Source organism: Oenanthe melanoleuca, chromosome 1, assembly GCF_029582105.1.
Source record: "Oenanthe melanoleuca isolate GR-GAL-2019-014 chromosome 1, OMel1.0, whole genome shotgun sequence".
NCBI lineage: Eukaryota > Metazoa > Chordata > Aves > Passeriformes > Muscicapidae > Oenanthe > Oenanthe melanoleuca.
In genome coordinates, this window is record NC_079333.1 from 104,497,946 (window position 1) to 104,512,893 (window position 14,948).

General features: G+C 62.6%; 2 protein-coding genes and 1 long non-coding RNA gene across 4 annotated transcripts in view; all 3 read right to left on the bottom strand.

Annotated features, from left to right (window-relative positions):
* BCOR (BCL6 corepressor) overlaps positions 1 to 2,060 on the bottom strand; it is an 82,748-nt gene extending 80,688 nt beyond the window's left edge. The window contains exon 1 of the mRNA XM_056483098.1: positions 1,892 to 2,060. The gene's annotated coding sequence lies outside the window, so the exon portion shown is untranslated. The remainder of the gene's footprint in view (positions 1 to 1,891) is intronic.
* The window catches only part of LOC130253428 (probable ubiquitin carboxyl-terminal hydrolase FAF-X), a 297,854-nt gene that overhangs the window by 143,687 nt on the left and 139,219 nt on the right, over positions 1 to 14,948 (bottom strand). The window lies entirely within an intron of this gene.
* Positions 4,010 to 13,013, bottom strand: LOC130248942 (uncharacterized). 2 transcript variants are annotated; one of them, XR_008839711.1, is made up of 3 exons: positions 11,955 to 13,013; positions 9,263 to 9,345; positions 4,010 to 7,682 (listed from the first exon to the last, which is right to left on the bottom strand). It is a non-coding gene; the product is annotated as an uncharacterized LOC130248942 (long non-coding RNA). The 2 variants fall into 2 exon arrangements; XR_008839712.1 differs by lacking the exon at positions 11,955 to 13,013 and adding an exon at positions 9,730 to 9,961.

Sequence of the window (14,948 nt, forward strand, 5' to 3'; positions counted from 1 at the left end):
GCTGCCTGGGGGTAGCAGGGAGCTCCAGAAAATACCAAGTGCGTGCTTGGACTGCATCAAAGGTATTTATTTTGTTTGTCCCTTGGCTATAACTTTCATCGTTCGCCTTTGTTTTATAGCTGCTCAAGTTTACTTGCAGAATTAAGACAGATTTGGGGGGGAGGGGGAGGAAGGGGGTAGGAAGCCTTTGTTCTCCGGAGTGTGCTTGTCTTACTTTTGCATCATGTGGCCCGAGCGGCACACACACACATCCCCCCCGCCCCGACCGTATTTACTCTATCTCGAGTGAGTCCTTTGAAGGAGAGGGCAGCGTCGTCGTTAACCCCCTGCGTGCCTGCTGGGCTCTCCGCCGGCAGAGCCCGCCTGTGGCGGGGACGCAGCCGCTCGTGAATCCCAGAGCCACGGGTGTCGCTTTGACGGACGGCATCAGTCGTGTGTTTGTCCCCTCAAAAAAGCCCGCAGCGGCCATCCCGTGGCGATCTCCGCTCCAGCAGCGCGCACGGGCAGCCAGCGGCGGTGGGCCTCTCGGAGAGGGCCCGGGGATACCCCCTTGATCACTAGCAGACTGGGCTGCTTACACCAGGCTGGAGATGCCTACAAACTCGAAACAGCTGCCGGGCATTGCTCTGGCCTGACTGCTAAAATACGCCGATCTCCTTTTAATCTGTTTCATATTCACAAATTAAGCACTTAGCCTAGGTAATAAATCATGAGGCAGTTTACGAGGCTAGCAGGAGACAAACAAGTGGAAAGGGAAAACAATCGCCTAAAAGTAGATTCTGTATAACTGAAAATATAACTCGGAAACGTAACAAATGTAACTCGGAAAAGCTAGTCCGAGCTCCCGGGGGCGGCGGCAGCACCCCGCGGCCCGGCAGAGCCCCGCTGCACCGGGGACCGCACCGGGACCGGCCGAGCCCGCACTTGTCGGCGCAGCGGGGCTCCGGTCGCACCAGCACTCCGGCCTTTGTCTCCCCGGGTACCGGCTCCACCGGGGAGAGACTCCCGCGGCAGTCGGCCTGGAAATAATGACTCGAGCTGGCCATAACCTCGTCTTGTACACACGCACACCGGCTCGTTTCTGGCTGGGATGGGGGGGAGGAAAGTGGTGATGGAAAAAAATGAAGCGCGGGCTCTCCTCACGCCGAGCCGCTCGCAGGCACACGCGTAGGATGTGGCGCTCCCGACGTCCTCGGGGAAGGCAGCCCCGAGAGGTGCCAGGGGGCTCTGGAGCGCACGCCGGGCACAGGGGAGGGCAGCGGCTGGGAAGTAGCGCCTTGGCTACTGGAGTTGTGCCCTGCTCCTCTGTCCGGGATGGCCGGTGGAGGGGGACACCGCGGCTGGCGGGGGACACGCGGCGCCCTAGGCCCGCCACTGTCAGCTCACCACCCCTGGGCGTCGAGGGGCAGGTCCCAGCCCCAGCCCCTCGGCTCCTGCGGCGGAAAAGGGAAACCGGGAGGCGGGCGAGCCTGCAGAAGTGCCGGCCGGGCGCTGGCAGAGGGGGATCGGGGCACTGCTGCCCGCGGCGGCAACCCGGGACTCCCCGGCTCTTTGCCCAGAGGCTCTTCCCGGGACAGCCGCCAGCAACTCTGGGGCACGAAGCCGAAGTCCCCAAGACAAAAGATCCGACGCTAAGACCCCTCCTGGCAAAGTCGCAGCGTGCCGAAAGTATTTCAGCAGAGAGTTTTCCCCCTCCCCCGGCGGAGCTCCGCGCCGGGCCGGTGGCGCCGAGCCGTGGCAGCGGGGCCGCAGCCGGGTGCGGGAGGGGGAGCGAGCAGGGGGGGCGGCAGCGCTGCTGTATAGGGGACGGTCGGGAACATCCCCCGGGAGAGGTGAGGGGGGAGTGGAGCCGTGATTTAAAGGAACTCCCGCGAAAGGGAGCGACACAGACCTGCGTCCGTCCACCGAATCCAATCTGCCGAGCTGCGGGTGCGAAGAGGCGCTGTCAGGGGCTATTTATCTCTCGCCGGAGCGGCGGCTCCGGTCCCCGCATCGCCCGCCGGTAACAATGGCAGCGGCCGGCGGCTTTCCACGCGCCTGGGCGGCGGAATGGATGGCGGAAGATGCCGCCGCGCTCCGCTCACACGGGCTCGTTCATGCATCCCTCTTGGCCAGAGCCTCTCGCTACTGCCGCTCCGCCGAGAGCTCTGGCCCGCTCCCCCCACCCCCCCCCTCTCCTCCACCCACCCCTCACAGCCCGCCCTTCCCCAATTTTCCATTTTCAGGACTTTGGCACGGAGCCAGACATGTCAGGAGGGGATGAAACTTGACACAGAGATCTCAACCCAGAGCGATTTCCTCCTCCCCCCCCTCCCTTTCCACCTCCCCCGCCCTCGTCCCCAACCCCTAAGTTAACTTGAAGATAGTTTGGCCATATTTCAGTTTGAAAAGAAGGGGAAATTGCAGGTCACTGGTGCATGGTCGGGCCGGGTGCATTTTTTTAATTTAAAACGGTAGACATCGAGGCCTGAAAAGCATCTGCAGCCCGTGCACTTTAACTGCTCCTCCCGGCCGCGGCGCGGTTAACCCTTGTGTGCCTCGGCCGCCTGCCCAGCTCTGCAGGGACTTGGGACCCGTTCGGGCAGAGAGCCCGGCGCGGAGCTGCGGAGGGCGGCCGAGGCGGGGGAGCCGAGCCCTTCGCCAGCCGTTTCCCACCCCCCCGCCCCCTTCGCCACCAAACGTCGGGGCTGGGTCGTACCCGCCGGCAGGATGAGGCCCCCGGCGCGGAAGGGCGGCCAAGCGACAAGGAGCTCGCTGAGGGGTCCCCCTGCCGCTCCCCGCTCCCTCCGCCTACATCTCCGCCCTCGGGCGGGCGAGGCAGCGCTCCCCGCGGGGTAGCGCCGGGCCCCGGGCGATAGGAGGGATACTCGGCTGCTCCTTTCGCCCTCAGCCGGCCCCCGCGGTCCGAGACACACCAGAAGGCTTCCCTCGCCCCTGGCCAACTGGGCATGCTGATAAGGGCGAGCGATAAGGGGGGGTTGTAGGGTGGGGAGGGGGACGGACCCGGAATGAGGGAGGGAAAACTCCCGAAACGAGGAGAGAAGGGAGCGGAGCCCGAGCTAACTCCGGGGAGGATGCCTCAGCACTTTCTCTATTATGCATTTCCAGCACAAGGAAAGCTAATTCCTCCGCTGAGGGCCTCAATCAGGCATTTATTTGACACTCATGATGCATGAACGGCTAAACACTAGTCTAAGCGGAGGATCAGCCGCTAGTTTATAGCTCGCGAGGTTTTTTTTGATGCAGGTGAATTATGTTGATCTCTGAATGCCTCGTATTCCTGGTGGCGGCCGGGGGTTGGGGGGGTGAGAAGGGGAGGAGAGGAAAAGAAAACAAGAAGAGGGGGAGTGTGGGGGAGATTAACTTCTTTAAGCTCCTCTACCGCACACCCGGGAAACATTTTGGCCGGGAGTTTTGGCTGGCACCCCTCCTCACGGCCCTCTCCTGACCCCCAGTCTTCGCAGCTGTTCCCGCTCGCCCCTCCGCGCTGCACGCCGGCCCGGCTGAGCCCCTCAGACACTGCGGCCGGGCCGGGCCGGGCCGCTCTGCGGGGCCTCTCCGTGCCGCGGCGGGGAAACGCTCCCCCGGGGAACGGAGAAGGAGCGTGGAGTCGGGAGCGTCACGGAGACAACCTGGAGGGGGGAGAAAAGGAGGAGGGGAGAAACCATATGGAGCAGGAGGGAGAGAGGGAGGACACGGAACGAGCGAGCCGGAGAGCAGGGGAAGCGGGGAGAAGCCGGGTGGCCGCCCCGGCCCAGGGCGCTGGGGGTGGGCGGGGGCGGCCCCCGAAGGGCCTGGGGGGGCTCGGCGGAGCGTCGGCAAGGCCCTGCTGCCCTCCCTCAGGGCTGCACTTTCTCTCCATCTCTCCCACACTCTCCCGGACACTGTCCTTTACTCCCCGCGCCTCCCCCCCGGAGAATTTATTTTTAATTTTTTTGCCTCCTGCTGGCCTCTTTCCAACTGTTGTTCCAGGACCGAAAAAAAAAATAACAATTAAGTAGGAGTCATGTCTTGTGACTTGCACAATCTCTTCTAACGCCTGAGTTCAATTTTACACAACATTTAATACAAATATTAAAAATCAATAAATCAGGGAGGTTGTTAATGAAATGTTACAGTGAGTATATGTCACTAGATAGGATTTTGGTGGGAAACATGTCTGATTTAGCAAAAGCTGAATGCAGTTGTATTATTTATCCTTCTGCTAAAAACAAAAGATAAAGGTGTTCATTAAATCATATCAAATCGAATTAAACTCTATTGGCGGGTCCCTCCAGCAGAACAGAAGTATGAAAAGCAGGGGATGGAAAATGAATCTCAATGCATCTCTTGACAACGGAACAGGAATCGGAACGCATTAAAAATAAATCAGAGCGCTGCTGTAGGTCACAACAGAAGGATTCGACTGTAGTGGAATAATGGGACGAGAGACAGAAAGGCAGAGACTACCCTGCAGGTACAGCGTGGCACTAGAAGGGGAAGCCAGATTTTTTTAACGATAGGTCACACCAGGTCTGTAAGAAACAGTCTTTACCCCATTCACGCTGCTTCTTCATGTCCCCTTCCCTGGCTGTCGGGACTGCAGTGCTCCCCAGCTTCTCGGCATGCTGCCAACTCAGCATTTTGCAGGCTGGCATTGCCTGTCACCCCTCCCGGGCCTTTGCACCTCTCCCATTTCTCCACCCTGGCCGGTCCCCGCTCGCCCTAGCTAGACTCTGCCATGCTTTAGCCCGGCCTATCGCACTATTCCCCGTGACCCGTCTCAGCCCTCGCAGGAGTCTTTGGGAGCCGTCTGCAGAGCGATCTGCCAAAAATCTGGCAGCTGCCCGGGCGGTGAGGAGCGGCAGCGCCGCTGGCAGCGGCAGCCGCCCTGCCCAGAGCCCGTCCCGGTCGCAGCCCCCGCTGTCTCCAGCTGCGAGGAGTGGCGCGGGGTGGCGGGGCCGGGGGGGTTCTCCCCTCTGCCGTGATGTGGCCGAAAGATGATGGTGGCGGTGTCGCACCCCTGGGAGCCCAGGCCGCAGCTCCGCGGAAACTCGAGGGGCGCGGCTCGCTCCCGTTCCTCCTCCTGGCGTACCGAGGCCCCAGCTCGGGCCGTGCTACGGTGGGAACCATGGCAGCAGCAAGAGCTCCTCTCCTGCCACCGCCACGCCGCGATAGAAAGGTCTGTGACCGCCGGGGCGAGTGTGGCCGCGCTCTTCTCGAGCTCTCGTCCAGCTTCCCCAGGCTTGGGCTTCGCTCTCGGCTCTCCTGACACAGCTCCTTTCGTCCTCCTCTGCTGAGGGCATGCAGAGTGCCTTCCTCACCCCGAGAGCCGTGGGGCTTTTCTGGCCCTGTTGGCAACTGGATGTAAAAGTGATGTCCCCTCCTAGCCCTCTGTGAGCAGAGGGGCTGCACAACCCCTGCTCAGGCGGAGGCCGCCTCTCCCCCCGTGTGGCCGACGCTGCAGAAAGGCTTGGGAAGACCCCCCCATTCGCTGCCCGGGCTCGTTACTCGGGGAAGACGTGAAGGCCAGTAGGGTACCAGAGCCTTGGAGGGGCTGCGGGCTCAGCTCTGCCTTGCCGCCTGCGGAGCCGGCAGTGAGTGAGGCGGCGGCGGCGGGAGGCAGCGGGAAGGCTGATGCAGCGCAGCCGGGAGTGCTCGGCACCGAGCCCGGAACGCGCCGCGAGAGCGGGAGCGCGGCGCCCCCGCGGTGCGGCCAGCGGGGCCGACACGGCCGAGCCCCGGCGGTGGAGCGAGCGGGAAGGCCCCCCGAGCATGGCTGCAAACCCTCCGGCAAGCGCCGTCTTGCCACTTCACGATCGGGAGGCTCCACTCCCGCTCCCTCCACCTCTGCCTTCCTGCCTCCCCGGGGCCGACCGTGCCGCACGGCAGCGGCTGGGCGTGCAGCACCGCCGGAACGCGATAAACAAGGGTGGCCATCCGCCCTCCGCCCGCTGCCAGCCCACCGGCACCGCGCCCGGCAGTGCAGGGGGGCTGCCTGCCCCGGCCCCGCTCCTGTCCCGGGGCCGCGGGAGGCCGGCGCGCCGCAGCGGCGAGGTGAGGGGTCAGGGGGCCGGAGATGCTCTCCGCGGCCGCTCCGGACGCGCCTGCACACTCGCCCCGCGGGGCGTGCCGCGGACTCATCTCGCCGGGAGCGCAACTTCTGCTCCGACCTGAAGTTGCTGCTTCTCTGTTTGTTTATTTCCCCGGCCGCGGTGGCCGGCTGCCAAGCACGCCGACCTTGCCTATTAAAAACCCATTTCTCTTGCCCTGCGCGGAGCAGCAGTTTGCTCGCCGCTCTCTGTTGTTCCTTTAAAATAAAGCGCTGCAAAGTCTGCTCGGGGGTGCCGGGGGAGGCTGGTAATAGGGGGGTGGTGGTGGTGGAGCTCTGCCCGCTTCACGCGTCCAGCCCGTGGCCGCCGCGGGTTCCGGGGCGCCTCCCGGAGCAGCCCGCGCCGACCGCCGCCGTACGCCGGGATCGCGGCGGGGCGGGGTGACCGCCCCGGCTCCCCGGCCAAGCCATTTCCTGCCCTCCGGAGCTGCGGCCCCGAGCCGGCGGCCAAGCAGTAGCTGGGTCTGGCTGGGGGACGGCGGGCATCGGGGATGGGCGGAGAGGTTGGAAAAATCAACACGCGGCAGCGGTGGCGGAGGGCAGCGGCTGATCCCATTAGCCTCGTCAAGCCAGAGCGGCTGAGCCGGAACAGCGGGGTCACCGCTGCCAGGGGCGCCCCGGGACGCCGGCCGGAGTGGAGGGAGGGCGATGCTGGGTTCCTCCCCTCCTTCCCCGCCGTGTACCCCGGGGTCCCCACGCCCTTATTGGCCGAATCAGCCGAGGAGGGCCGCGGAGGGGTCGTTGCTGCGTACCCACCTACGGGGGCAGGAGCCCGACAGCTTTGTGACGCTGGGCTCAGGGGCCTTTTCTCCTCACCACTTTGTTCGGCGGCGGCACTGCCCGCCGGAACGCGCTCCGAACAGCCCGACCCGGCCGGGCCCCGGCCCGCAGCTCCCTCACCCTTGCCACCACCCCTGTGCTCAGAGCCTCCTCCAATACCCGAGGGTGGCCTCTCTCCTCTTCTCCCCTAGGACGATCTAGAAGTCGTCCGAAGCAAGTTGCTTTTAGAGCAGATACAACAATAAAGTATATTGAAATAAGTCTGCGGTTGGTGAGTTTCCAGCGATACTTAATGGCACTCGCGGTAAACAGTCCCTCTCTGTGCGAGCGGGGAAAATCATCCAGACACAAGCACATTCCACCCTCTTTAGGGCTCCCTGGCTGTTATTATAGTTATTGCATTACTCTGGTGTAAGCCTTTTGTAACTAAGCTTCTATAAAGCCCCGCTTACAAGCACCCTGATTAGAATTTTCCTTGCCAGTAACCAAAGGCCACCCGCTTTCCAGTGCTATACAGAGGGAGCCGTCAACAGCCACCCCTCTGAATGTACGCTTTGTTCCTGGCAACAAGGAAACGAGTGGGCTTCTATTGGGGAGAATGCAACCCTTCTTTTAAATATCACACAGCGAGAGCTGATGGGGCACTGGGCTTCGGAGAGGCTGCGATGGAGGGAGAGAGACACGGCGGGGTCACGGGAGCGCCGAGTGGCCGAGCTCTAATGCTACCCACGAAGCGGCTGCCACTCAGCCGACGGCCGGAGGATCATCTGGCTGATCCCGGCTCAGGAGCGGGCGGGGACGGAGCCAGGGCCTGGAGGGAGAAGAAAAGGAGGACGCCGGATAATGGTTTCCCAGCAGCACACTCCGCTCCAGTACCCTGTGTTGCAGCTCTCCAAGCAAGGGGAGAGCAGCGGTTCGCAGGCCCGGGGTGAACCCAGTGCAAAGAACGGTGCTGACCTTCCTAGGAGCTCACCCAGCATCCGCGTCTCGAACTAGTCCCGCCGCCCCCCCAGGGATGTCCTGGGAAAGTAAACGCCGAGCGAGCGTAGGACATCGCCATTTCTACACACACGTCTTAGCTGCTGGGCACTCCCGTTTCCAGGGAAGTAGAATCCCCCGGTGGCGGGGAAGGAGCCCGGCTCCCCCGGGGCGCTCCCTGCGTGCAGCTGCGGCCCGGCAGCCGCCCCGGCAAGCGAGCAGGAGGCGAGGGGGCAGCCAGGCTCCTTCGGAGGGCTCCGCAGCCAGCCCGGCTATTGTGAGCCTGTCTCTCCGGGTGTAAGCGATTACTGTGCTGTGTCCAACATGTATGTTAGTGACATTAATAAGGAGGTGAGAGCTTGGCGCTCAGAGGGCCGAAATGCTGGGCTTTCGCTTTCATTCAGGATGTGTGTAACACAGAGTCTTTTCTCAGCTCGTCTGATTTTTAACTTCCTCTAAACCTCTCTCTCTTTTATTTCCTTTGCTCGGAGAGCAGCAATGAGAGACGGAGAGGAAACACGCTGCTGCTGTGCAAAATGTGGACCATGTGTGGGAACTATTTACTCAGAGTGCAACTGCAGGCACCAGGAGAGCGGCTGGCAGAACTGGGGGCCGGTGGAGACCGAGCTACGTCTCTCTCGCGTTTTCCCCCCACCTTGGCTTCCCTAAAGCCATGTGTGTGTAACGATGCGTTTTACTGACTTCTCGCTGAGCTTGTGCTGGGTTTTTTTGGGGGTTTGAGGTTTTTTTCGTTCCAAGGCCTTCACGGTCTGCTTTTGTGCCTCACCCACCTCAAGCCTCAAGCAATGGGTTAAATCTTTAGAGCCTTGCGAGGAACCAGAGTTTAAAAAAATAAAAAAAAAAAAGGAAAAAAAAAAGAAAGAAAAAAGCATGGGAGAAGGAGTGAGAGCGTGAAGAAGCGGGCAGAGAGGGCTGCACGGTCCCCTGATCGTCCTTTTGACGGCTACAGAATAATAAAAATAATTTATAATAATCCCTAGCCTTTATTTTCTATTTGGCTGTACCAGGAAGTGCCTCTAGCCTTGAAACTCCCTATTACCTCTCTTCCCCCAACCCCCGTCCTTTTCTTGGGAAGTGAGAAGAAAAAGGTCTGCAGCTGACAAATATTATCCATCCTTTTCATCGATCGGAGCATATACAGATGTGATAGCTTGATGTACGCTGCAAACCGGCTGATCCATCGCTTTCTCCCTCTCTGGCTGGCTCTGGTTCGGCCCCCTCCTCCTCCCCCTTTGTTCTTCCCCCCCCCCGCCTTTCCCTCTCTTTAAATAGATTTCAAGGCGCTGCCTGTTGGAGAGCAGCTCTCCAGAGAGAGCGAGCTATTGCTTTCCTGCCGATAGCCTCCCCCCTTCTCCAGTTTCCAAACAGAAAACAATCCCCGGCCCGAGAAACCTGTGCTGGGCCTGGCGGAAGGAGTTAACTAGCAGCGAAGAGCGAGATAAGGAGGCAGCTCGCAGCACCATCGCTTCCGAGTCCTGTGTTTAAGAAAAATAAAAAGAAAAATAAATAAAGGAAAAAGAAATTAAAATAAATAATAAACAAATAAAAATACAATTCGTGGCTCCCCGTCCTGCACCATCACGAGGAGAAGAGGCAGTTTATCCCCTGGCAGCGCCCGACCCGCTCCCGGCGGAGGTGCCCCGAGCCCCGGGCTGAGCGGCACGGCGCGGCTCGGAGCGGGCGGGCGGCGGGGAGGCGGCTGGCGGCGCGAAGCGAAAGGGTTAAGCCTCCCCTCCACCGCCCTCCTCTCTCGCCAGAGAATAAGCGTTCGCACGAAGCGTTTCTGAGGAGGCAGGCTGCGAGCAGGCCTTTCGCAGGGGATCCATGGCTACCTCGATGCTTGTCACCGAAACACTGACCCTCTCCTGGCGCCGTGCGCGGCCGGTGCGGGCCGCTACCAGGCACTTGCAATCAGTTTTTCCAAAGGTTAGCCAAGGTCCCCGGTCCTCGCAGACGGGAGGCATTACGAAACCGCCTTTGTATCTGTAGGAACTTACATAAAAAACAGGCGAGAAGGAGACGAGGGAGAGAGAGCACGGGGGGCGGGCTGGGGGCTCTCCCCGGGGGAATGTGGGGACCCCCAGTTACTTCTCTCTCGCCCGGCAGGCAGCTCCCCCGCGAAAGAGCAGAGGTAGCCCTCGTCGCCAGCCCCCAAGACCTGCCCGGTGCTCGTCCGGTGCCAGGGAGAACCAGCCGGCGGTGGGGCTGCCGGGGCGAAAATGGAGTGGGAGGAGGGAAAAGTGCTATCCGAAGAGCTGTTGTGACAGATGCTAAGCTTTGCCCTACGCGTGCTGGTGAGAGAAGGAGTTAAAAGCAAGCTGCTTTTTCGATCGAGCTGCTTCCCCGAGCGTCGGAAGGAGCGGCTTGCTAGAAAGCCGTCCATCAGCAACCAGTCCAACCTGCCCGTGATAATATGCGATCAACACCAAATCACCCCCGCTAGGCACGATCCATCATCGCTACGATGCAATGGGCCCTTGTATGGATGTGTGTACACGGGGGGCGGGCGGGGAGAGAAGGGGAGGGAGCGGAAAAGAGAGAGGGAGAGCGTGTGTAGATGTGTGTGCGAGGGGGGGACCGCATCATTCACCGGAATGGGAATCGCCGCCTCCCCCGGTTCTCGGCGAAGGGAGCTGCCCGAGCCAGCGGAGCCGAAAGTTGCTGGGCCAGGGCTGAGCGGGGAGCCTGGCACACGGCCCCGCCGCCGCCTCCGACTGACATCAGCCTCCCCTCCCCCTCCTCGCTCCTCCTGGGCAAGCTTGACTGGCGTAAAATTAATAATTAATAGGGTGAAATTGATTAAAGGGCTGGGCGCGAGATGGGGGCGCTCGGAGAGTCCTTCCCCTACCCGGTCGCTCCGCATCCTCCTCCCCGCCCGCAGCGGCCCGGGAGCGGGGACTGGCCGCCGCCGGCGAGCCAGGGGAGCTCCCGGGCAGCTCAACCCGAGCAGGAAGGAAAAGGGCGGCGGGGACCGGGGAGGAGGAGGAGGAAGGCGGCGGCTGCAGCAGCCAACCCCACTGGGTGGCTGGCTGTAACCGAGATCGGCCGCACGGGCAGCGGCGGCGGCAGGCGGGGGCTGGCTCGGCTCAGCGCAGCTGGGTGTGTGTGCGTGCGTGTGCGTGTGTGTGTGTGTGTGTGTGTGTGTGTGTGTGTGTGTACAAAGCCGGGTCCCGGGAGCTGCCCGAGGGCGGTGCTCGACAGCACAAGGCCAACCCCCCCCGCCCCCCCCGCTTCTCCCCCACCGTGATCAGTCTCTGCCACGGATGGAGTGGGGAACCGCAGGGGACGCGGCCGGGCCAACGCACGCCTCAGCCTCCAGCCCCGCGGAGGTGGGAAAGGGTTAAACGTTGGAGGGAGACGGGGAGGAGGACGGGGGATGGGGAGCGAGGGAAGGGGGGCCGCCGAGCACAGCGCTGAGCACAGGGAAACCACAGCGCACCTGGGCTCGGCTCGGGAGCCGGAACGAGCCGCCGCCTCCTCCTCCCTCTTTCCCTCCCTCCCGCCCTTCCTCCAGCTCGGTGCCTGCCTGGCCCATATCGCGGCTCTATCTCTGCAGCAGCGGGAGCTCAGCTCCTCTGTTTCTGTCAGCTGCTCCTTCTAACCCCAGTGACCCAGATAAGAGCGGCGGCCTCCCCCCACACCCCGCCCGCAAGCGCGCCGGGGCCCCCGGTTCTGCTTCCCGCTGCCTCCCCGCGGGGCCGCCCCCGGCGGCCGCCTCAGCCCCAGCGGGTTCCTCCTCGGGGCTCCGGCCTGACCTCCGCGGGAGGCAGCAAACCTAGCCCCGCGCCTGCCCCTCGCTGGGCTCTTCCCCCCTGGCTGGGACGGCGCTGCTCCCCGGTGTCCCTCTCGGACAGCTTGGGGTTATTGTTTGCCTGCGCTGCGTCAGCCGGCCGTCAAAATAATAATTAAAAGCAAAACAAACACCCCGATCCGGTCTTTCCTGGACACGCGGGTCGGGGCCACCGCAGCCCAAGTGTTGTTATTCCCGGGCTGGAAATAGCCCTGGCTCCGCCCTGGACAATCGCCTGTCAGAGGCCTCTTCTCTCCCCTCCCTAGAGGCCGTTCCCTGCCCTGCTTTATTTACTTTTGAAGTGTCTGGATTGATGGAGGACTGCGAACGGCACTCTCTTCCCCCGGCTCCCTCCTGCACCAGGGCTCCGCCGGAGCCTCTTACCGCACCCGGCGCTCCGCGCCAGCATGACCCAAGATAACCCGGCCCCGGGGAGGCCGGAGCGATCGGGGGAGGGCGCTTAACCAAACCGAACCAAACCAAACAGATCGATCCGTCCCCAGCCGGGGCCGCGGGAGCACAGGGCGGTAGTGGGCGGTATGGGGGCACCCCTCGCAGGGCTTCCCGGACGGGAGGGGGGAGCCGCCGTCCTCGCCTGTCCACCCAGCACGCCCGCCGGGGAGGGAGGGCGTAAAGGGAGATCGCGGCAGGGCCCGTAACGACACAAGGGATAAACACCAAAGTTATCACCAGCCGTGACCAAAATAAATGCCTGTGATAAAAAAGCACTGACAGGATGATCCATTACGCGGGTGTCACTGCCTACAACGAGGTTCAATCAGATACGCCGGTTGCCGTGGACAACGGGGGAAGCGGCGGTACCGGGCTGACGACTTTTCTGGATAGGCGGGTGGTGGTTGCCAATCAGGGAGGTGACACGGCGCGATCTGCATGAGGGTGGCCCGGCATCGCGGGAAGGGACAGACCGCATCTCCCGCGGCCGCCGCTCGTCCGGGAGGCAGCCCCGAACCACCGGCACGTCCTCGGGGAGAGGAACGTCTTCCCTTACAGGCGGCCCCGCGGATGTGCGCACACCCTCCCATCTGGGATGCGGTCGGGTCCCTCCCCCGTTCGTGCCCCCCGCTGTTGCAGGGCCGGGAGCGCGGCACGGCGCGGCTGCCCGCTCCCCAGGCGCCCCACGTCCCTCCGCAGCCCGGGGTGGAAATCAATGAACGTTTGTTCCGTGCGGCGCGACCGTCCTGCGAGCGGTGCCCTGTTATTAGTGGGGAAAGGGGGAGAGAAGGAAAGCTCTCTGCGGACTCCTCCGCACGTCCTCGCCTCCAGCGGAGCTGCTCGCAGGTGCCGGAGCGGGGGCAACGGGGGCCGGGCTGGCTGTCAGCGCCGCCGGGAAGAGCCGTACCCCGGGGCGTCGGGCTAATCGCATGGCAGGCCAGCTCGGCGGTACGCCGCGGCCCCGGGCGGTGCGATTAATGAAGGCTCAGAGGCAGTGGGGATGGGTAAGGGCCCGTCCTTCTCATGCCACATTCCTCTGGATCGGGCCGGGCCGGGCCGGGCCGGAACTTGCCCCACACCGGGGAGGGGCGGCGAGAATAAGGTCCTGCGAGCCTGGGGGTGAGCAGCCCTTTTCCCCGGCCCTCCGCAGGAGCGAATAGCCTTTGGGAACTGCCTTGCCCGAGGTGGGGTATGGCAGGGAACAAGGGACGATGCCTCTCCACGCCCGCGGGAGGAGCGATGCCAGGGCCGTCCCCGCCGGTACCACGGTGCGTGACACGCCAGGCCCGTGTCTCTCCGGGGTGAGAAACTTCCTGGCTGCTAGCGACGGGTGGCTGCGCCGCTGCAACGCATCTTTCGGTCCCGAGATTTCCCCCCCCCCGAGCGTAAACGCATCCCCCCCCGCCCCCGTCACCCCCTTCCCGTCACGATTTAATGCTTTTCATGTTCTTCGGCAACTGCGTTTCCGCAGAGAAACCCCGGCGCGCTCGCAGCTCGGCTGCTCAGCTGTACTGTGGCGAGCTCAGGCACAGCCGGAGTGAATCCATTACGCCTCGATCCTACAATACAGGTTTATGCGGATACCCTCTGATTTACATTTAAAACAGTGCACGGGCATTGTCTGCTAGCCTAAAAAGAAAACACAGCCCCGTAACTTCAAATGACCTTCAAAGCAATGCAATTAACTCTCGTAATTATCAGTACACGCCTTTTGGAAAAAGACACAGGTGCTCGCTTCGGTGCTGTTCCACCTGGTTAAGCAACCTCGTCCTACCAGGGAATGCCCCCGTCTCCCCCTCCCCCGCTTTGGAGTCCCCAAATCTGGGACTCGCTCCGCCGTTCCTGTCGAAACCTCCCTTCACCCTCCCTTCCCCCGCCCGCCGCCTGGGCTGAGGGACAGCTTGCTCAGCGCGGCGAGGCTTTGTCACACCGCCACACACACACACCACCACCACGTCGCTGGATGGTGCCGGCGGCGGGCGGCGTGGTCGCTTCCTCGGCTCCCACAAAGCTCTCCCCTCCCGCCGGCCCCCGGACCGCAGGCCACGCAGAGCCGAAATTTAGGTTAATAGGATGGGCTTTGATCCGTGGTCCCCTTCGCCCGCCCCTCACCCCGAACGACATCGATCCGCTGCATTTACTCCCGCGCCGATCGGCCCCCGGCGCTCCCGCAGCCACTCTCTGCGCGATCGGAGAGAATAAATAAATAAATATTCCCGAAACACCCAGCCGGTGGTGGCCCCCGGTCCTGCCTGCCACGGCCCCGCGTACGAGTGGCAGAGTCCCGGCGGCTGAATGTGCAGTGTCATGATGGCTCCTGCGGCCCGCGGGCAGTCCCGGGGGCGATACCGGGAGCAGCGGGGACAGGGGCAGCTCCGGGGGGGGCTGCAGGTCCCGCAGGACCCGCGTCCCCCCCTCCCCTTCGCCCCTCTTTTGCACACACGCACACACAAAATAAATAAATAACGAGGCGGCTGGAGCCATCTGGGGTTGGATGGCTTCTCATCTCATTACAGAGCATTAGGAGAAACAGGCAAATATACAGCTATTAAAATTAATCGCCTCGCGCTGTCAGCTGAACATAATGGAAATTATTTATAGGCTGCCTACGATGCCTTTCTCGTCACGGAGGCTTGGTGCGGAGAGACGCACTCGCGGCTCCCAGCACAGAGAAACGTACGGGGCCGGGCGGGGGTCGCTGGGCTCGACTCGGCCCCGACCAGCGAAGTTTGGGAGGTCAGAGCGGGGAGGAAGAAAGAGAGGGAAAGGGAAAGGAAGGAAAGGGAAAGGAACAGAAAGGCAAGGCAGAGGCGCTGCGCTGAGCGAGTTAGTGTG